This window comes from Mesocricetus auratus, unplaced genomic scaffold (assembly GCF_017639785.1).
Source record: "Mesocricetus auratus isolate SY011 unplaced genomic scaffold, BCM_Maur_2.0 Super-Scaffold_100008, whole genome shotgun sequence".
Lineage (NCBI taxonomy): Eukaryota > Metazoa > Chordata > Mammalia > Rodentia > Cricetidae > Mesocricetus > Mesocricetus auratus.
The window spans coordinates 32,332,914-32,355,874 of NW_024429192.1; the positions used below are offsets into that span (position 1 = coordinate 32,332,914).

The following is a 22,961-nucleotide window of genomic DNA, read 5'->3' on the forward strand; positions in this document are numbered from 1 at the left end:
TATTATATTATACTGCTAGACTATTCTTATAATCAGTTCTATCCAAAAGCCAGTTTGGACATTAAACTTTCTAAAACATATTTTGAAAGTATTTTTATTATGTTTGAGTTGTACCTATTTAAGGCATTGTCAAGTGTCTGTGGTGAACACATAAAATCACTTCTGTATCAGTCTCTGTATCAAAATAATACATTTCACACAGTATTTAAAAACTGAAATTTTTGGGATGTTGACACATATTGACTACAACACAATTAATATGAGACTAAAATGTACATTTTTGATATTAACCAATATTTCTGAAATCAATTTATTATGGCTAATTAGATTTGTCCTTTATAGGTTTATAAAATTTACTTTGGGTTCTATTTCAGCATAATAATGCTACTGGGTAATAGTATAAAATAGTTTAAGTTCTCTAAAATGCTATAAATTCAATTTATATGTGTGAAGTTTGTATAGTATTGTAACTATGTGTAAAATACTCTTATTTAATACATATATGTATACATACAGAATATAAGTGTTGACAAAGAATAAAATAAAAACGTACTATGAAAACATACTATTATGGGCTTTTTTCTGTAGGTTATATTACAATTGCACCATGTATCCCTTCTCTTTTCCTCCCCTCTAATATTCGCATTTGCCATTTCTCACCCTCTTAAAATTACATGGCCTCTTTTTTCATTAATAATTACTACATTTACATATTTTTAAATACAAACTTCTCTGTATGCAATTTATAGGTATATATTCATGGATGACCATTTGTATTATATAATCAACTGCTTTGGTCTTTCTTGCAAAAAAAACCTAATTCTTCCACTTTTAGAATTCTTTATTAGACTGAAGTTCTTTGTCAATTTTGAAGCCGCATGGTCTTTATACCTATTGTTGCTGTTCTTGTATGTAGGCAGTCATATTGGAGAGACAAGAGTGTAGCATCTGACATGCTAGGAGACAGTCTCATAGCAAACTCCCTTATCATTCTAGTAGCATGTAAAGGGATGCAACAGGAAATAGCATATATGCCACATATCATGGGTTTCATCATTACTTTTTAAAAGTTATGAAGCAACCAATGACAAGGAAACTTGGGAACATTGTGAAGCAAAGTTGTTTTTACAAGAGATGAATACCACACCTAATCAAAAAGTAAACAAAGATATGGTCCCTTTTTATTCTCCTGGTTTCTGCAATTACTGCAGAACTGCATACATATAAGAAGATTTGGAGCTAGGAGTCTCAAATGAGGGAGCATGAGAAGTTTGTCTTTCTGGACCTTAGATATTTCATTCAATATGTTATTTTGTAATCATAGTCATCTACCTGCTAAGTTCATGATTTCATTTTTATTTACAGCTGAATAGTATTCCATTGTTATATACACCATGTCATTATGATTACCTTCTAAATTTGCTAAGAAACTAATGACAAAATGCCCACTAAAGTTACTGGAAATTGCACTATTGACAAAACCTAAGTGAAATAAGAGTTGCTGAGGAATCTTGTGATTTCATTGTTCTGAAATAAATCTTTAAAACAGTAGAACACAAAAGTTGCCCGACTTTGGACTATTTGTTATAAATGCAGAGTTAAGACTATTTTTAAAATGTAGGATTTCTAAGAATCCAAGGAAGAGACTCAAAGAAAACATACATTTTTGCAACAAACTAGTTTTAAGTACAGCTATTGTATTTATCATATTTATCATGTTTTCAAAGGAAGTTTTGCTCACAAATACAATTGAAACAAAATCGATATTCCCCCAAGAAACTTGAAGATTCACACAATCTTCAGGTTTTATAGGAAAGCTATTTACACTTTGTGTAACCTTTTGACATCTTAACTTTATATGGAGTTATAAGTTTATTGCAACTGTTATGTCTGTAGCTCATCCATTATTCCTGAAACTTTGTTATATATTCTTTACCATTTATGTTGTCTACAGTGCTCAACAAAGTATTGCAGTCCTTGTTTTTCATACCTTTATAATTGCTCATTGCATAGACTGGATTTAAAGTTCATTGGCAATCATAACATTTTGGTGATAATTTAAACTCCATAAATATTTTTATGAAAGTCCCATCATAAAGACATTTATTTAAATGAATCTAATTAGTATAATGTTTCAGATTCATTAAGCTTAATTTATTCAGCTACTCCTTTTGATACATCGTCATTTAAAAAATTAACACAAACACTTAAACTTGCAAAATAAATTTGCCAATTGATTGTACTTAACTTCAGGAAACTCTGATACATATTGCCAAAATTAATTTTACTTGATTTGACTTATTGCTTCTTGCATAGATTAAGCTACCATGTGTGAGTTGAAAACTAGGATGCTATTAAATAGAGTCTGATACTTCTATCATTATTCTGAAACTAGAAATAGCAATAAGATGATATTAGATCATTTACAACATCTTAGACATATGATCAATGAACATATACACATCTATTCCCAAAGGCAGATTTGTTCCTTCAGGGGTTTTCTAAAGGGAAGTTATCATGTGTAGAGAATATTCAGAATTGCTTTCACTGACAATAGATTTATAATAAAACGGCAAGAGTATTCTCAAAAGCTGAATTGGAACCATCTACATTGTATACCAAAAGTAACACAAACATATTTGTCAGCATATACACAGTATATTAACCTATTGCTCCATTTTGATGTCCATTAAGATAATTCTAAGTTGCCAGGTGAGACTGCTGTGTAAAACTGAACTCAGCGTTTTATTTTAGCCCCTTCATAGTTTAATCTTTTCCTTCTTGATTGTGTATAATTTAGTATGCAATATTTAATTTAAAAGACAAAAGCAAAAGTATGTTAAGAATTATCATTTCCCATGCATTTTGTATTATCATAGATCTGTAGTTTATCTATTCACATCAATATCTGTAAATAACTACCTTGCTTTTTTCTTAAAGTTGAGGACATAACATAGTTTGTTGGTTGTTCTGTCTCTGGATCCTTAAATTACCTTCAATGTCTTTTAGTTATACATAATGCTGTGTAAACAGTCATTGAAGTAAGAATATTATGTTGTTGATGGCATATTTTCAGGATCAGTTCCAAAGTGGAAAGAGTAGTCTGACAACCCTATGCTCCTAACTGTTACTTATTCACCAGTTGTTTTCCAGGAGGATTGTACACCTTGCCAATACTGCCATAGAGGAATACCTGCATGCTACTGTTTCAGATGTGTACCAAAAGCATATGAGAATATATAAATATTTTTACAACTTCACCAAACATTCTTTAAGCATCATTCCGTATGGGTGCTCATTTTCATTTCTCTCATTGTTGGCAGGTCACACCACACAACTTGTCATATGTGGAAAGGTCACTGCAACAACTCTCTGAATTTTATCCATGCTTCTCAGAGATTTACTGGTGTTTATAAAGCTTCTTCAAGAAGTAATTACAGACATCTCCATTAAGACTGGAATATATATATATATATGTATATACATATATGTATTTATTTTCACTGATTGTGGCTTTTTTAAAAGAAGTGCTAAATACTCTTTATTTGATATTATACATAGACCACAGTAAGTGTGTTTCAGTGGCAAAAGGCAGCATCGTTTGACTTAGGAAATTCTAATTAAAATGACATCATCAAGTCAAAAACAGACAGTCACTTCCTGGTGATTGCCTGTAACAGACCACTGAATATAAACTGAAACACAAGTGAGTCTTCTCATTTCTGAGACAGTGACAGAATTTTCTCCTAGTGTTTAAACATACTCATATGTATAAAACCATCCAATAGGTTTGAGGTGACACCCCCATTTTTGTGGAAAGTACAACTTCAATAATTAAGTCCAATCCTATATTGAGAAAGGGAGAGCTGTGATAGTATTTATGCAACTGGAATTGTTATTTTAAAAAAGATCATATCCACTTTACTACAAGTCATTTTTACTTAAATCAGGACTGTCCAAGAAAAACATTGTTAGCTATTCATGATCTGAATTTTGGTGTATGAATTAAATTATGGTACACATTAAAAGTCATGAGACATTTGTTTTGTAATAAATAAGGCACAGAATTACTCATTATTTTTTTTAAGATAAGCTATTAGGTCTGCCCTCTCTCCTTCTTAATTCCCGCGAAGATAATTTTTGTTCCAGGGATGTACTTTTTGGGATTCTCCAAATACTCCATCAGGGTATCCTCTCCCAGGTGATGCCTTTGTTCTTGTTGGCATCGGTGTACGAGAATCCAGCAGCCTGACCTGTCTTCCTCCTGAACAGACCATGGAGATTTGATCCAATCTTATGCTTACCTCCCTTTTCCACGGTGTGGCTCTGGGCACACTTCTGAACAAAAATCCTGCCTTTCTCAACATCGCCCATTTTTAATTCGCTCGCAGGGGTTCAGCACCACAGCCGCTGCGACCCGAAGACGAATGTCCAGCTCTCTATGATTGTGGGTTTTTTGTACTACTCTCCCCTAAGTTTCAGAGAACACCTTGGAGGAAGGACCAGAAAGATTGTAAGATCCAGAGGACCCGGCAGTTGGCTATAAGATTGTGTTTCCTGGGAATGTCAGAAACTACAACCATAATGTCTAATCAATATGGCTGCCGACACATGAGAAGACTAAGGAATACAGTAGTAGAAATGCCAAAATGAAAGTGGGAGAATGGACAAGGCATCAATCCCATGCCAAGGTTTATAGGAAACTAAGTTAAGGTGACAGTGGGAGAAATATTCTTCTCCAGGTGAAAACAACCAATTGGTTATCCAATACCAAGTGGTCATACCTTCAAACATATATGAAAGCAAATTTATAGAGTTTCAGTAGGTCAAATTTAGATTATATATGTATTTATAAGCATAAACATAATAATATGATAACAATTAATGGAAAAAGGGGCATGAATTTGAAGAGTATATGGGAATGTTTGTACAAAAGAAAGGGAAACTTTACAAATTTATATTTGAATCTATAACCTAAGAGAAAAATGAATTATTTATCAAAGAGAAATATTAAACTTACCTGTAATGGATTACAATATGGATTACAATATTTTCTTCAGGTTGCCAGTTAACTTTTGGTACTTGATTTTTAATTTTTCAAGTTTAATCATAATTACATAATTTCACCCTTCCATTTCTTCCCTCTGAAATGCCTTCCCAAAATTCTTCTCATGTTCATAGCTTTGTTATTGTTACATATTTATTTTAAATGCAAAGGTATATAACTATAAGTGACTCAATATTTTCAATGTTACCTGTATATTTAGGGGTTTATGGTTAACTGCATAGATATTATATAATCAAATGAGTAGGCTCATCTGGAGAAGACAAAACCCAACCCAATTCATTTGTTCTTTGATGTTTTGTGAAAAGTATGATATTTCCAGCAATCTGCAGAACATTGAATTCATTGTGGACACAGTATGTTATGTGTTATGAATTTTATTTTATTTTTGAATGATGTGATAAAGGAGCACAGACTCATTGCTGTCTGTTCTATATTCCTTTGCTTTGGTTTACTACATTTATTTATTTATTTTATCCAGTGATGAATCTCTCATTTAACTCTATTCTTCACTGAAACTCGATTTCCAAATCAAGGACTATACATATTTCAAATTATTTTATGCCTCTTCTCTAAAATCTCTTAGTACCCAAATCTTTTCTACTGTTTTCATTAACAAATGAGATTTTCTCTTTTTGTAGTGACACACAGGTCTGTTTCCTGCCCACTAGTTCTCATTATTTCAACGTGTAAGATTTTTTCAATTTTTCTTTGCACTTTAAGAAGGTAATGTTTGTGCAGAAAAATGAATGGTGATATACAAAATTCTTTTTATTTGTGTGTGTGCTATAAAGTTTATCATTTGTTGTCCAATATTTGCTAATCTATGTGATTTATATAGGGTTCTGTGTTATCTCACTGCTCTATTTTCATCTATTTTAAGATTTGTGATTCTTTTTGTCCCTCTGAGACTTAATTACCTGTAATAAGTACCTAATATATTTTACCATAAGTGATGAAAGAAATAGTTACTACAAATTTCTATTTTCCTATTTTCTATAATATTAGTTATGTTTCTGCTTCCATCAGTTATTTTATGAAGGTTCAAGGATGGCATATAAGGTAGACTCTTGACTATTGCTTAGATTATTAGTTGTGGTCAACCTTATAAATCTCTGAACATTTCCCTAGTGACAAATTTCTCTTTAAACCTATAATGGCGCCCTCTATTATGGTATCTCTTTTCTTGCAATCCCCTATTCTTCCCCTGACTCGATCTTCCTGCTCTCTCCTCTCCTCCTCTCCCTTCCTCTTCTCCCCTTCTCTTTCTTCTAACTCCTTCTCTCTTCCCAATTAGCTCAGGAGATCTTGTCCCTTTCCCCTTCTCTGGCGGGAAGATGTATGTCTGTGTCTCTTAGGATCCTCCTTGTAAACACCCACAGCTAAACACTGAACTGAATTCTGGAATTCATTTGCAGAGAGGGAGGAATGATGAGCAAAGAGGCCAAGACAAGGCTAGAGAAACCCACAGAAACAGCTGACCTGAACAAGGAGGAGCTCATGGAACCCAGATTGAGAGCTGGGAAACCAGCATAGGTTTGTTCCAGACCCCCTCAACGCATTGGCGGTCTGGTTAATCTACGGGGTCTCTGGTAGTGGATTAGTATTTATCCCTACTACATGAATCCCCTGTAGAGGGATACTCTCTCAGCCTAGACACACGGGGAAGGTTTTAGGCCCTGCTCCAAATGACATCACAAACTGTGAAGATCCCTCATGTAAGGCCTCACACTTCCTGGGTAGCAGAAAGGGGATAGAATAGGTGTTGGTGCAGGGCAGGGGAGGAGGAAGAGAGAGGGAACTGGGATTGACGTGTAAAACAAACTTGTTTCTAATTTAAATAAAAAAGGGGAAAATAGCTATGCAATGATGAATTTATTTGATTACCTCTTGTAGATCTAAAAGATCCATTTTATAGTTTGTCTTATTTAAATTCCCCAGTTCTATTAACAACAATGCAAAATAAACAGTAGGTTTATCACATTATCATTGACACAAATAATATATACAAGTTTGGGGGTGTAGGTCGGTGTCAGAGTACTTGGCTGAAATGTTTGAGACACTGGGTTCAGGTAACAGCATGTGAAAAAATGAAAAAGAAGATTAAGTAGCAATAGGAATATTAATTTTTACTTTGCTCCATCACTATCTTCAAGAGGGTTTGTTAGATTTTTTGGCTGTATACTAATATTATCTCCTTTTTCACAGTTAGATTTCTAAATTACCAGAACAATAAAGCTCAGCATCTGTGGACACAAATCACACATGGATCTCAGGCATGAATGATAAGGAGAAGAGGGTAATAGGAAGTAGAATCAAAGTTTATTAAAATATAATTTTATGCCTGGTTTGGTTAGAATTGGCCTGATTTCATTTGCACTTCACATCACCAGCTGGTAATTTAGTATAATTTGGAACCTAAATTATTGATGACAAAATATAATTAAATTTCTTATCAAGTGTAAGATGCTTTCTACTTCTTTTGCTGCTATAAATAGCAATAAAAACTTTGTGTTGCACAGTGAAGGTCATCACATGTTGTATACAATCCTCTATAACAAATTTTAAGTAGAAGAACCATTAATTTTGCAAGAATTTAATACATTTTCTTTTGCTTTATTGGCCTATTATTATTTCTTTTCCTATTTTTGGTTCTTATTCTGCATGGTTTTTGCTTTCCCATCCTTGCTGATCCAAGTTACCAAAAATCAGCAGCTTCATTAAACCTTGACTGACAGAAGAATCTTACATGAAAGAATCATGCTTCTTACAAAATTATGACTTTTCTTGGGTTCTTTGAACTACAGAAATACTATATTCCTACTGGAGTAAAGAAATAAGAAACATGAGGAAGTTTTTGCACAGAGTGAAAAAAAAGAATTATTGAAAATGGGCAAATGCATTCCACATAGAGGGATGGTCTCTCAGCCTGCCCACATAGGGAAGGGCCTAGGTCATGCACTGGATAAAATGACAGACTCTGTAGATCCCCCCCAAGGAAGGCCTCACCCTCCCTGGGGTTTGATATTGGGTGCTAGAGAGGGGCTGTTGGAGGGACAAAAAAGGAGGGGTGGAAGAGAGAGCTGGGATTGACATGTGAAGCATTCATGTTTCTAATTTAAATAAAAACATATATTGAGAAAAAAAGAAAAACGGGCAAAATGAAATTCACTTTAGTTCTTAAATATAACTCCAGGAATGTTAAACAGTATTATTTTATCATGTCCTACATCTGATAAGGGGAGCAGTGGGTTTCGTATATTCTGCGAAGTATTTTAACTTTCATTTAGTTAAGTGAATGTAGTTAAAATTATTAGGGAAGTCAAAATTAATATTCCCCTGGCTAGCATTTAAACAATAAAGTTTTTGTGCTAATTATTATTTTTGAAGTCATGGGAAAGCATTGTGATTGTTAAAAGCCAGTTTAAGTTTTGAGGTCCATATTTTAATGAGGTGTCTTTAATGTTGAACTCTTTAGAAACTTCAGTGTCAGGCAAATGATATCTCCTTTTACAATTGAGTTTTATATTTATGATAAAGCTGAAATAAACAAATTTTCATATGCACAGTCAAATATTAAGATGAACCAATGAAATTTCCCAGAAGTATGATATAAAAACTTACAATTTCAGTGCCAAATTTCAAAGTCTGTATCATTTTTTTCTTCATCATTATTAGCTTTATATTCTAAATAGGTCATTGTTTAAAATTATAGAACAGAATGCTGTTGCTAGTGAGATGCTTAGTGGGAGCAGTGCCTGCTGTTTGCAGTACAAAGTAAGAACCTATGACTGATCCCAGAACCTCTGCCAAATATCTGGGAGTGGTCTACTGCACTCATAACCTCAGTACTGTGATAGGGAAAGATCCCTAAGGTCTCCTGGCCACCTACTTGTTGAATTTCAGGAAACTGAAAGAGCTTGTCTCAAAGAAAAAATTAATGTAGATGGCTTCCGAGGAAGGACAGTAACTTCTGTCCTCTAACATTTACATGTCTGTGAACATGTATAAACATACTCGCATGTACACACATGTACAAAATTATACAAATTTATGAGATCAGGTGATAAGTTAGAAATAATTTGTTTTAAGATGAAAGACAGACATCTAAATGATACAGTTGACTGACTAATACAAGCATATTGTACATATCAGTTGACATAACATCTTGGTCAGGGGAAATTTTGCCTAGTCCACTCACAGACAAAGGGCTTTAGGTAGTCAATAATGTCTGAAAAAATAATTAGTTTCCTTTTGGAAAGAGCTTCACATAGGATGTCCAATATCAAATTGTCAAACATGGACACATACACACACATTTCTTTTCAAATAACAATAATAAAGAAGAAATAATGAATTTTTGGTGAGGAGTGACCTGGCAGAATTTTACCAGAGATGGGTATAGATGGAGAGATGGAAGTGATGGAAGTGCAACGGTTTTGTATGATGTCCTCTACCTACCAGAGTATGTGAAAATAATAAAGGGCAAGGAATTGAGTCATGAACAAAATGATGGTAAGAATATAAAGCCATTTGGTGATTTTCTGTTTGGTTGTTTGATTTGTTTTATTTAATTTAATTTTATTTGAGACAGAGTATTATTGTATAGCCCAAGCTGGCCTGGAACATGGTCATACAGTTCAGGGCTATCAAACTAGCTATAATCTAATCATAGACTCCAGAATGCTGTAAATGCAGTTATCAACTACTACACCTCAGAGTTTTTCAGACAACCAAGGAAATTACACATATGAATTCACAGTGAATGTAAAAACATGCACAAGACCTTTACAAGTTCATGCCATACAAAATTTCATCATGTAGGGAGGAGGGGACCATGAAGGACCATCATTAGTTAAACTATTATTGCCATGTTATAGCTCATGGGAAAAGTTTTCTTTACTGTTGTGAACATTGATCATTCGGGTAGTCTCTACCCTTGAGTGGTTAGCCAACACAAACAGGACTTGGTAGGGAAAGATGGAACAATTTACAAAATTAGCATTTAAAAAAATCAATTCCTGTAGAATTTCACACAAGATTTTTTAACCATATACAACGCTTTCTCAAATTCTTCTGAGGAAACATCATACCACTATACTCTCCTAAAGTTTTCTCTTTCTTGCAACCCATTGAAAGGCAGACAGAGGTCAGGTAATAGAGAAACATGCCTTTAATCCCTGTACTTAGGAGGCAGAGGAAGGAAGATAGCTGCAAGTTTGAAGCCAGCCTGATGTAAAAGGAGAGGTTCAGGGTAGCCAGAGCATCGTTATACAGAGAATGTTGTCTCAAAACAAAACCAACAATCACCACAACAAAACAGTTGGAGAGAGAAAGAATCAATTCGAGCAAACTTCTCTAATATTCTAATATTTGCATATATGTCATGACATGAACACACATACAGTATCATACATGAAAACACAGTCACTGACATATTATTATAAATTCTAAAATCCTGTGTTTTGCAAATAGAACAATCCTATAGAGTTTTGCTCTACACAAACTTATTAGAGCCAGGAGTTGGTGGCACACGCCTTTAATCCCAGCACTCGGGAGGCAGAGACAGGCAGATCTTTGTGAGTTCGAGACCATCCTGGTCTATAAGAGCTAGTTCCAGGATAGCCTCCAAAGCCACAGAGAAACCCTGTCTCGAAAAACAAAACAAAACAAAACAAAAAAAACTTGATTAGAAACATTCTCTACCAAAATAAAATAAAAGCATTGGGAGGGCTTCTAGCTGAAATAGTATACAAAGATAAATATTAAATTTGTTATGTATCTGTGATTGGAACATGAAAAGAATTAATTTTCTCTTAATGTAATAGCCCAGATTCTACTGTAAATCAACATGTAATTCAAAGATTGTGCTTTAGAAAGAAATAAAACTACTTGAGGAGAATTGGTAATTAGCCCAGTATTTCTTTATGGAGCTGAAATGAAACATTAAAAAAATGAGAAAATGTTCTTCTTAATATTTAGGAATGAAACTTTTATAAAAGCAAATAAGTTTCAGTTGGGATGTATGTATAAATAAAATCAATTAAAGTGAAAATTTTTGATTGACTGGTTATAATTATTTAACTCACAAGGTGTATTACATATGAAAAAAACAGCAAGGTGTTATTATGCACACCTGTAACCCTAACATCTAGGAGGGAAAAGAATGTGGATCAACGGTTAAAGGCTAACTTTCAGAGCAAGGTAGTAGGCAGCATATCTTGATCAAACAAAAGCAAGGTAAAATACATTCTGATTCAGTTCAATATAAAATAAATATAATTTGTTTTACATGCTCTTTTACAAAGCAATATATACCTTACATTGATTATTTTGCTTAGGGACATTGCTACTAATCACATGTTAATAATTTTACAAAATTAAACTTAACTCATATATAGTAGTGTATAGTTCTTTTAATATCAGTAAGTGAACCGTGTTTGATTTTTTCCATTTTATCTATACATAATTACTACTACTTAAAATAGTAAAATTAATACTTACACAGTAGATTAGTAAAAAAAAAGGCTACAAAGATAAACATAAATAAATAACAAAGAATCAATACCAAGACCTTATTAATAAGTGAGTAATCCACTCCAAAAAGCCAGTTATGCCCTAGGGACAAATACTGGATGGAGATGTGGGATAGAGAAATGGTGGGGGAAAAGGAAGACAGGAGGGAGAGGGAACTATGTATGGGGCCTTGGATAGTAGATCAGTATTTAGCCCTGGCGTACAAATGGACTTTGGGTGTCCATTCCACACGGAGGGATGCTCTCTCACCCTGGACTCATGGAGGAAGGCCTAGGCCCTGCCCGGCATGATATGACAGAATTGGAATATTCTTCATGGAGGACCTCACTCACCCTAGGGAGTGGAGAAGGAATTGAGTGGGGGATTGGAGGGGCTGGGGAGGCTAGGGGGAGGGGGGAGGGAAGGTTGAGGGAGCAGGTTTGACATATCAAGCAAGGTTGTTTCTAATTTAAATAAAATAAAAAATAATAATTAAGAGAAAATTAAATAAAAAACAAAGAAATAAGTAGTTGATTCACTTGTGTATTTCATATTGATCATAAACTAATCCAAACATTTTTTTCAATCAGCTTAAAGGCAGTTATTTTTAGTCTTCCGTGGTTTGCATACAATTGCAGACAATTATTCTTGCATTGTTTCAGTAACTTCTCATAATGCTAATAATGGTTATTTTCTTCTAACTAATTGCAAGCCTAATTGCTCTCACTAGTCCTTATTTTTATAAATAAATATTGAACAACAATTTTAGCTCATGAGTGAAAATACCCTGTCACATCCATAGCAGAGGCAATAGTGGATATAGGTATATATTTTGTATATGTGTAAATTGCCAAATATTATAAAATACATTTTAAAACAACAGTCTTTCAAAAATTAACTATAATAACAAAGTTCAATGTGTACTTGGAAACAGTTATTTCTAAAGAGTCTACAAATTTATATTAACTACAGAGTAATTAGGAAGTTCGTGTGTATAGGACATAATCATTTCCATTATTTATAGACAGTGTCTTTGACAAAATTGAAAGAATCAAATAGAAAAGCACGAGTGCACAATGATAGCCTTGAAATTCAGGGGTGTACTTATTTTAAATAAAGTTAACTATCTTATAAAAATTTTCATTTAAACTATGCACAGTCCAAGAGCACATAACAAATTACTAGTATTCATTAAAGACCTATATTTATAAGTGCTGTATATCTCTTTAATTTTCCTCTTCAATGAATACTTTTACAAAATGAAATTTAATTTGTTATATGAATATGACTTCATATTTATATGTTATATAAATATATCACTTCAATGGTTTTGAAAGATTGAATTGACTTACATAACCTCCTAGGACATTTTTCTTTATCTCGCATATTTAGTTAGAATCAAAGAGTGCTAAGCTCTTAAGATGATCCTTGTCTTCTATTCTGTATCAAGAATTTCAAGAGATGCTCCTTCCCTGAGTGGATATAAAGTGGCAAGAATATATTTGAAGAGATATTCAAAAGGAAAGTAGAGAATTTACGCAGCATTTTGTTTACTTGGGCAAACATAATAGATCTCTTAGAATAAAGGAGAAGACTGATGATAAATGGGCACAGATCCCTGAAAGATAATTTGATACAATCTAAATGAATAACTATTTTCTGAATTTTGCTTATATTACATAAGAGATCACAAAAGCTTCCTGGTGTAGAGAAGTTTTGCAAACTGGATAAATGGAAAACAAATCACTAACCTGCACCATCTTTTATTTTTTTGTCCCTATTGTGCCTATTATATATTGTACTGGATACATGATTGGTAAACCCTGTTTTATGCAAACTAGTTGTTAACTGTAAACTCTGATTTACTATCTAATGAAATTTAACAACAGCCATAATCTAGGAGAGTTAGCTCATTACTTAAGAACACTTATTGTTCTTGCCAGAGGACTCCCATTGGGATCCCAGAAAGTACACAAAGCTCACAACTATCTGCAAGTCTATCTTAGGAGATACGATGACTTCTTCTTACAGTCAGGACACCACATACTTGATACAAAAACATGCTTACAGGTGAACATAATTTAAAAATTTATAAATGAAATAAGGAATAGCCATGAATGGAAAAATTCTCCTTGATCTTTCAAAGCTGAAAATAAAACAAAGCTTGAGAATTGTGGTGCAGACTTGTAAGCCAGGCCCTTTGGAACATAAACAAGCAAAGCTTCCAAGGACTTTTAGTTCAGCATGGATTACATAGTAAGACACTGTTTTAAAATAATTAAATAACAATAATAAAACACAATGAAAACTGAATGCATGTAATTCTGAGAAACCTGTATTTTTATTTTTATTTTTTTGGTTTTTCAACACAGGGTTTCTCTGTATTGTTTTGGAGGCTTTCCTGGAACTATCTCTGTAAACCAGGCTGGCCTTGAACTCACAGAGATCTACCTACTTCTGCCTCCTGAGTGCTGGGATTAAAGGCGTGTGCCACCAATGCCCGGCAAAAACCAATATTTTAAAATAACAGTCTTTTGATAGCATCCAAACACTCATTAAAGGATATTTTAGTAATTTTTAATCTGCTATTTGGGGATCACATATATAATTCAGGAAGTTAAGCATAGTACCCAAGAGAAGAGGAATGAGGCAAGATCCTCTGAACAGATGGGGAACATGGCAAGGGGTGGGGGGGGGAGTGGGAGCTGGGAAGAGATAGGGGGAGAAGAGGAAGAGAGAATAGGTCATGGGGGCACAGGAAGGTTGAGTGGGGGGGTAGAATAGGGGGAAGAGGGAATCACAGGTTAGAAGACAGATCAGGCACCAGTGTGACCTCTAGTGATCTAAAGGGATGACACCAACTGGCAAGCTAAGCAATAGTGGAGAGACCAACTTAAATGCCCATTCCTAATAATGAACTTGATGTCTATAACCATCAGGGAGCCCTCATCCAGTGACTGATGGAAACAGAGGCAAACACCCACAGTTAAACACTGCACTGAACCCAAGGAACCCAGTGACTGAGAGAGAGGAGCGATGAGCAAATTGGCAAAGAATGGGCTGGTAAAACCAGCAGAAACAGCTGATCTGAACAGGGGAGAGCTCTTGGATCCCCAGACCCACAGCTGGGAGGCCAGCATGGGACTGATCCAGATCCCCCGAATGTGAGAGTCAGTGAGGAGGCCTGGGCAACCTATGGGGCCCTGAGCAGTGGATCAATGTTTATCCCTGGAATACAAACAGACATCGTGTGTCCATAACACAAAGAGGGATGCTCTCTCAGTCTGGACTCTTAGGGGAATGCCTGGACCCTACCCTGAGTGAAATGACAGACTCTACATATCCCCTATGTGGAAGGAATTGGCAATAGGTTAGGAGGCTGGAGGGGATGGTGGAAGGGTGCAGGAGGAGGGGAAGAAGAGGGAACTGGGATTTACATGTAAAACAAGCTATTTAAAATTAAAATAATAATAAAAAACACAAGATAAAAAAACAAAGCTTAGGAACTTAGGAATAGAGTATGCATTTACATGATTCTGGGTCAAATATAGTGCAAAAGATGTTAAATTTTAATTTTGTTTTCCATTATAAGTTATTATTCTCACGTTAAAGAAATTTAGCATAAAACATTGTATTGATAGTATATAATTTTCTGTGGAAGTTCAAATCCATTGAGTTTTACTAAAAGAATCATGAGAATATATGTTTCCTCATTTGAAATAGATGTTGACAACCTGAATTTTATCCCATTATGAAAAATATGACTGTAAACTAAAGGGTAAAATAGCAACTACTACTGCAAGAGACATATTTTTTCCTTTTTGTCTTGGATGAGGATTTGATTAGAGAAGAGAGAAAGAAAGGAAAGGAAGAGAAGGTAGAAAAATAAGGAGGCAGGAAGAAACAAAGGAAAGGAAAAGGTGTTTTGGAGACCAATAAATTTCTCCATGCTTGTCAAAGAACAATGCAAATAAATGCATTGTCCTCTGTTTTGCTGAGTTAAAAGTAAACACACTAAGATGATTCAGAGGTGATTTCCTTCCACTGACATTGACAAATATCAAATCACTTTAGACATGGCCGTGTCTTTCCTGTTGACAAGCTTTGGTGTGCTTTTGTTTTACAGAGGGCCACTCTCTTTCTTTACATCTTATCTCCACACGCAGAAAGTTGCAGGACTCCTTGTGTCTCTCGGTCTTAATACGCAGCTCTATCTTTCACCTTCCACTGTGATTGAAACCAGGCTGTTTTTCATTAAGTTAAAACTTGGCAAAAATCAATTTCTCAATTCTTTGCAGTTTGCTATCTTATTAGACAGATGATCTTGTTGAGCAGAATGTGTCACCATCACAGACTGGACTTTAAGCTTTTAATCTCTAGGAAATTTCCCATCAACAAAGAATTGAAAGGAGGCAGGTTCTTAGAGAAAGAAAAATACTATTAACTAATAAGCATTTTCCTTGGTGTATTTGAAGACTGCACTGTATTCTTTGATATTAACTAATCAGCCTATCATATGAACATGTGTTTATATTCAAAACAATCAACACATAAAATACAGTTTTAAATCCCAGGTGAGGTGGTCTGAAAGAAAAAGCCCCCTAAAGAAAGTGGAGCTATCAGGTTAGAGTAGGGATTGCCTTTTTGGAGGAAGTATGTCACTGTGGAGGCAGACTTTGAAGTCTCATACATGCTCACAGCATGCCTGATGTCTGAGACCACTTCCTATTGCCTTCAAGTCGAGGACTCTCAGCTACTTCTCCAGCACCAGCCACGTCTGCCTGCATGCAGCCATGCCACACCATGATAATAACAGGCTAAACATCTGAAATTGTAAGCTACCATCTCAAATAATTTTTTTTGATTTATAAGAGTTGCCATGGTTATGGTGTCTTTTCACAGCAGTAGGAAACCTAACTAAAACATTACATTTCCCCAAATAATTTCTGCATGTATGTTTTCTGAACTTTTCTTGCTTCCCACTTTTAGATATTAAAGTTAATTTTTTAATAAACATGCACTTATTTTTAAAAACTTTTGGATGTATTCTTATTTTATTGAGGAAGAGAAAGAGAATCATTGTGTTACATTTTCATGACACATTTATTTTCAAAAGATGTGGTTCAAATTATATCCAACAAGCTTAAAGAAAGATAACGCACTTGGAAGAACATTTTGGAGCATCTGTATAAATGAGCTGCCTTAGGGGTAAGTAACTCCCTATTCATGATTGGACTGAGGTCTGCTTCACAGGAGAAATTCATGACTATTCCTCCAAACCTAATAAAAAATCCATAGTTGAGAAGGTCATAGACCCTAACACTAAAGCTACTGACATTGTTATTGCTAAATAGTCATGAGTTGTTTTTCCATTTCATCTAAATATCTGTAAACATAGCTAAGCGTTACCACCAGATTTGGTCAAAGATAATCCATTTGTGGTATGCAGCAGTAACTACAGAGACTCACAACAAGGAAGAAGTGATACAATAAGGGACTGTTAAGTAAATAGGGCACCTGTGTCATTCCATCCAAGGCTCCATAAGTATTGCCTGACACAGGGTAGTTTGAATGTAAGAGCTGAAGAAAGAAGTACAGTGAGGTAGAATGCTGCCTTCAAAAGATGTTTTTTCATGACACTTCAGATCTCACAGCATATGTAATTACTAGGAAAACACCTGCACAAGATTGAGCCTGTCAATTATCTCGGTAGGTAAGCACTGTCCCTGTGGACTGGCACACAGTCAATAGTAACTGTAGGTAATTAGTGGTTACAGGGGAGGGGACAATATTTTCTGCAGGCTATAGCCACTGGCAAGGAGCCAAGGTTACTGTAGTTCATAATGAATTTGAAGGATCCTGTTTTACCGTAGAGTCTGCTTCATGTTGTTCTGTATAGTCACCATCTTTTAATCGATATGTGTTGTGATATGTCCATGAACTAGAACTTTTACTTAAGTAATACATTCAAAAATCAAAATATATAGCAATTATTATTTCCTCAGCATTCAAGCCATTTAACCTGGAAGAATAATTTTTTTCAATAATATCCAGAAATGAATTCATAAAATATACAGGTATATATATATTGACGATGTTGTTTCGTTCTCTCATTCATAATGTAAACTGCTATAAATGTCTAACATAATTTTTTTGTTTTTACAGTTCTTCAAAATACTTTAAAACAATCCAGTATTAACTGTTTTCGTGTAATTTGATTATCTTTTTCTTTTTCAAATTTAAAAAACATTCTAAAAAAAAATCGCAATTTACACGACATTTTTGAAATGTTTTCAAATTTTCACAACTTTAATAGGCTCTTCCCTTTACCTTTTCATACATATTTTACCTCCAAATATTTATTATGAATATTAAATTATGAATTATTCCTATATTAGTGTACATAGTTTTTTAAGTACTAGCCAATCCAATTTTATAGTTTGTGACATTAATCATTAGTCATATCCTGATCTGAATTTTCTGCTTAATTATTGACCACTGAGTACTCATTTCCAACTTTAATTTTGAAATATACAGGGAAGTTGGAGCTGGAGAGGTTGTTCAGTGGTTAAGGACACCAGCTGGTTCTTCTACCAGAGTATTGTAGTTCACCTTCCAATACCCAAATAGCCACTCACAACTGTCTGCATTTCCTGTTCCAGGTAATTGGTTGCATCCTCTTCTCTCCACAAGCACCAGGCATACATTTGATGTACAGACACACATAATCTCAAACCCATTAGGGGTATGACTAATATCCCGAATGACATGTATGATATATTTATTTTTAACAAACAAAGAAAACTGCATCATGGAAATTGCATAATGTGTTTTGAGAAAGAAAACACGAAAGCAGAATTCATCCTAAGGGCTGAGGTTTGTACTTATACTATTAATATCCCTGTGTTCACATATAAATATGATCATATTTATGCATTTTATGTACTACATCATTCTCAAGAAAGAAAGGAAAGAAGGGAAAGAAAGGTAGAAAGGAGGGAAGAGAGGAAGGATGGGAAAGAAAAAAGAAAGACAGAAAGAAATAAAGAAAGGAAAGAAATAAATAAACAGAGAAAAATAAGGAGGAAGAAAGAGAGGAAGGGAGGAAAGAAGGAAGGAAGGAAGGATATACAATATCTTGGGTACTTTGATGACTCCTCTAAGACTGGGAGTGGAAAAATGTACAGTAATACATCACACACACAAACACATGATACCTTTTAAATAGAAATGATGGTGAATTTTTAGTCAATTGAAAGCCCTGAAGAGAATCTTATTTGGTCACTCCAGTGAAAAATAATATCGTACAACTTAATGAATAAAATGAATACTGTGTGTTTGTCCTTATACAAATACATGTTAGATTTGTAAATACATCAAGAAAAAGTGAAAAATCTTCAATAGACACAGAAATTTTACCTAATGGTGTAGTAGTATATAAGAGTAGTGTTTGTAAGTTTAAGAATATACAAGGATAGTGGGGTACAGAACTAAATAGAGAATTCTCAATAGAGAAGACTAAAATGGCTGAGAGACACTTAGGAAAGTGCTCAACATCCCTAGACATCTGGGAAAAGCAAATAAAAACAACTCTGAGATACCATCTTACTCCTGTCAGAATAGCTAAAATCAAAAACATCAATGACAGTTTATACTGGAGAGGACGTAGAGAAAGGGGAACACTCCTCCACTGCTGGTGGGAGTGCTGACTTGTATAACCACTTTGGAAATCAGTATGGAGATTCCTCAGAAAGATGGGAATCAGTGTACCACAAGACCCAGCATCCCACTCTTAGGCATATAACCAAAAGATGCCCATTCATACCAGGACATTTGTTCCACTATATTCACAGCAGCATTATTTGTAATAGCCAGAACCTGGAAGCGCCCAGATGCCCCTCAAGAGTGGAGAGAGAAACTGTGGTACATTTACACAACAGAGTAATATTCAGCAGAAAAAAAAAATGGAATCTTGAAATTTGCAGGCAAATAGAAGAAACCATCCTGAGTGATGTAACCCAGTCACAAAAAGATAAACATGGTATACACTCATTCATATATGGATTTTAGACATGAATCAGGGGAGTGCCAGCATACAATCCCAATGCCACAGAATCTAGGAAACAGAAACTTCATCCATTGACTGATGAAAGCAGAGGCAGATACCCACAACTAAACACTGAACTGAACTCCTGGAATTCAGTGACAGAATTGGAGGATTGATGAGCAAAGGGGTCAATTCTGTGCTGGTTTAACCCACAGAAACAGCCGACCTTAACAAGAGGGAGCTCTTGGACCCCAGACTGATGCCAGGGAGGCTAGCATGGGACTGACCCAGACCCCCTGAATGTGGGTGTCAGTGAGGAAGCCTAGGAAATCTATGGGGCCTAAGGTAGTATTTATCCTTGGCATACAAATAGACTTTGGGTGTCCATCCCACAGTGAGGGATGCTGTCTCAACCTGGACTCTTGGAGGAGGGCCTAGGCCCTGTCCTGAATGAATGACAGACTCTGGAGAAACCCCATGGAGGGCCTCACCCTCCCTGGGAATAGGAGTGGAAATTGGGTGTGGTGCCTGGTGGGGTTGCGGGGGAGAGTGGAGGGAGTGAGAGCTGGGATTGACACATGAAGCATGTTTGTTTCTAATTTAAATTAAAAAATGAAAAAAAAAGAACACACAGGAATATGCACATCCATTCAACATGTTTGCTGCCCAAAATTTAGTAATTACAGAAAAATGCAAGCAGAAAATAAAAAAATATTGGGAGAAACCAGATTATTCAACAAAATATGGATGATATTAACATAACATACATTTTGATAGAATGGATTCATACTTACAGATACAAATGTAGAGCACATCATCTTTATTTTGTTTTTCTCCAATGATGTTCAGTTTCCAAGTAGCATCTGAAGATATCAGACAAGCTTAAACTAAAGCTCATCCTACAAAGCATATGTAAAATAAAAATTTTTAATTTTGAAGTGCTCCAACAAGACAGAAGAATAATCACAGAATGGAGGAAACTTAAAGAACATAAATTAATGAATGTATGATCATAGAAAAACAAAGGATAAATAAAAATGGAAATAGTCTGAATCTTACTTAAGGTGTTGTACCATGAAAATATTAGGTTTGATGATTTCTTTGTGATAAATAGACTAACATGAAGAAAAGTTGAATGAGAAACAGAAGCTTTGACAAATTATACATAGAATGGTATTACATATTACTAATTGCATGTGAATTATCCACATGACAGTACAAATGTTTTTCTTAAGAGCTATGTTTCTGAGAGTATTTGCTACATAATGAAATAATATCAACTAGGTTTAAGTATTAGTAGAAGATTTTCAAATGGCATTCAAGGCAAAATAATACGTATATCCTGCAATGTATTGTGACAACATTCTTCTTCCCCTAGCACATCCTCCCAGTACCTCTCAACAGCAACCAAAAACCATAAAAGGGACAATGAAATCAAAATAAACATCAATTAAAAAAGAGAAAAAAATACCCAACACATACACACACACACACAGAGAGAGAGAGAGAGAGAGAGAGAGAGAGAGAGAGAGAGAGAGAGAGAGAGAGAGATGCCCAGACATAGACACACAATCCTTTTAAAAAAGAAAGGACAAAACAAAAACAAAAAATTTTGGAGTGGAAATAGTAAGGTGTCCAAGGAATTGGAGAAGTGTTTTTGAATGAATATTTCTGAGATATGTTTTAGCAGGTGTGGAATTATGAAAGAATAAATAAAGATAAAAAGGAAAACATACTCAAGTAGCTGAGTGATATCAATATGGCTCCAGTGTGAACTCTACTTGTATGATTTATTTGATAACTTGATTTACTGCGTCAACATCAATGTGAACAATTCAAGTGTCAGAGCCAAAAGTAAAATGTTGATAGAAAAAAGAATAAATAAAATCCAACTGTATTTTCATCAATGGTAATGAACTTTTAATTAACACGTTCAAATCACAAGATACTTCACTATCATTTGCTGACATGAATTTGCTTATTATTTTCAACCATTTCTACATGTGTTAATGTGATATTCTGAGTCACATTTTATAATGCATTTAGACATGTCAACTGAGGCAGGCTCTTATTCACATGTATCTCTTGGCATTCAGCCTCAGCACTATCATAACTTACCATGTGCAAATTAGTGACACATGATTCACACTCTGCTCTGTTATTGCTTAATTATCTAAATACAATGAAAGTGACAAAGTGTTGAAATGCACCGTATATTTGAATATTCTTATTTACTTACTGTGAACTGGTGTCTTCAGATACTCAAAAGGATACAGATATTTCATGATGTTTAAGCAAGGAAATAGAAAATATAATGTTTCTTCTAGAAAGACTGAAATGATCAAAATCTTTGATTTATCTATAACAGTGGAAAGCCTCAAACACAGTGGAAATATGTGCATGCTGAGAATATCAAACAGGGAGCTATTATGAATTAATCTGACCAATTTCAGGTATGTTAGACTATCATAGAAGAACTTTTAAAAAGATTGGACCTTTTGGATACCAACTTTTCCTTTATTAGAACTCTTGCTTTCACTGACAATTTATTCTATCCTGTTGTTGAAGTGCTATGGGAATTCTTCTGTAAAGCAAAGGACACAGTCAATAGGACTAAGTGCTACCCTACTAACTAAGAAAAGAATTTGTTTTACCAATTCCATAGCGAATTGTGGACCAATAATGAAAATAAATAAAGAACTCAAAACAACATATATAAAAGAACTCCAATAATACAAAAGGGGTGCATATCTAAATGAAGAATTCTCAATAAAGACAATTAAAATGGCTGGGAAACAAAGAAATGTCAACATCCTTAACCACCAGGGAAGTGCAAATCAAAACTACTTTGACATTCCATCTTACACCTGGCAGAATGACTATGATTAATAACACAGCCACCAGATTAGTATTATCTTTCCATATCTTCACTCACATAAAAATGGCACTTGCACTTCTGTCAAAACACTGTCCTTAACTTCTTTCTGTATACATTTACTCTCCTTTAATTTACTTCCCCCAGAGGCTCACTATTTACTTACTTACTATTTATTTAATTATGCCTTTGTGTCTGCATGATAGTATGACGCACTTATGTGGTTTACTGCACATTTCTCTGTTTTTAGAGACCTAAAAACTGTACTGGATTCCACACAGTTGGAGTAGAAGACAGGTGCTTGTGGAAAACTCAACTTGTATTGATGCTGCGATCTGAGCTCTCTACTACTCATGAGTGATTTAATTATTCATTTATTCTTTAAATTTTCTGATTTTCAGTTATTTTTCCTGTTACTCTTTCAACAAATTTCCATAAACTAAGCTGCTTTAAGTAAA

General features: G+C 34.6%; 1 pseudogene; it reads right to left on the reverse strand.

The window, feature by feature from the left end:
• Positions 1-4,067: 4,067 nt before the first annotated feature.
• LOC101837881 lies at positions 4,068-4,374 on the reverse strand (annotated as a pseudogene).
• Between the last annotated feature and the right edge of the window lie 18,587 nt (positions 4,375-22,961).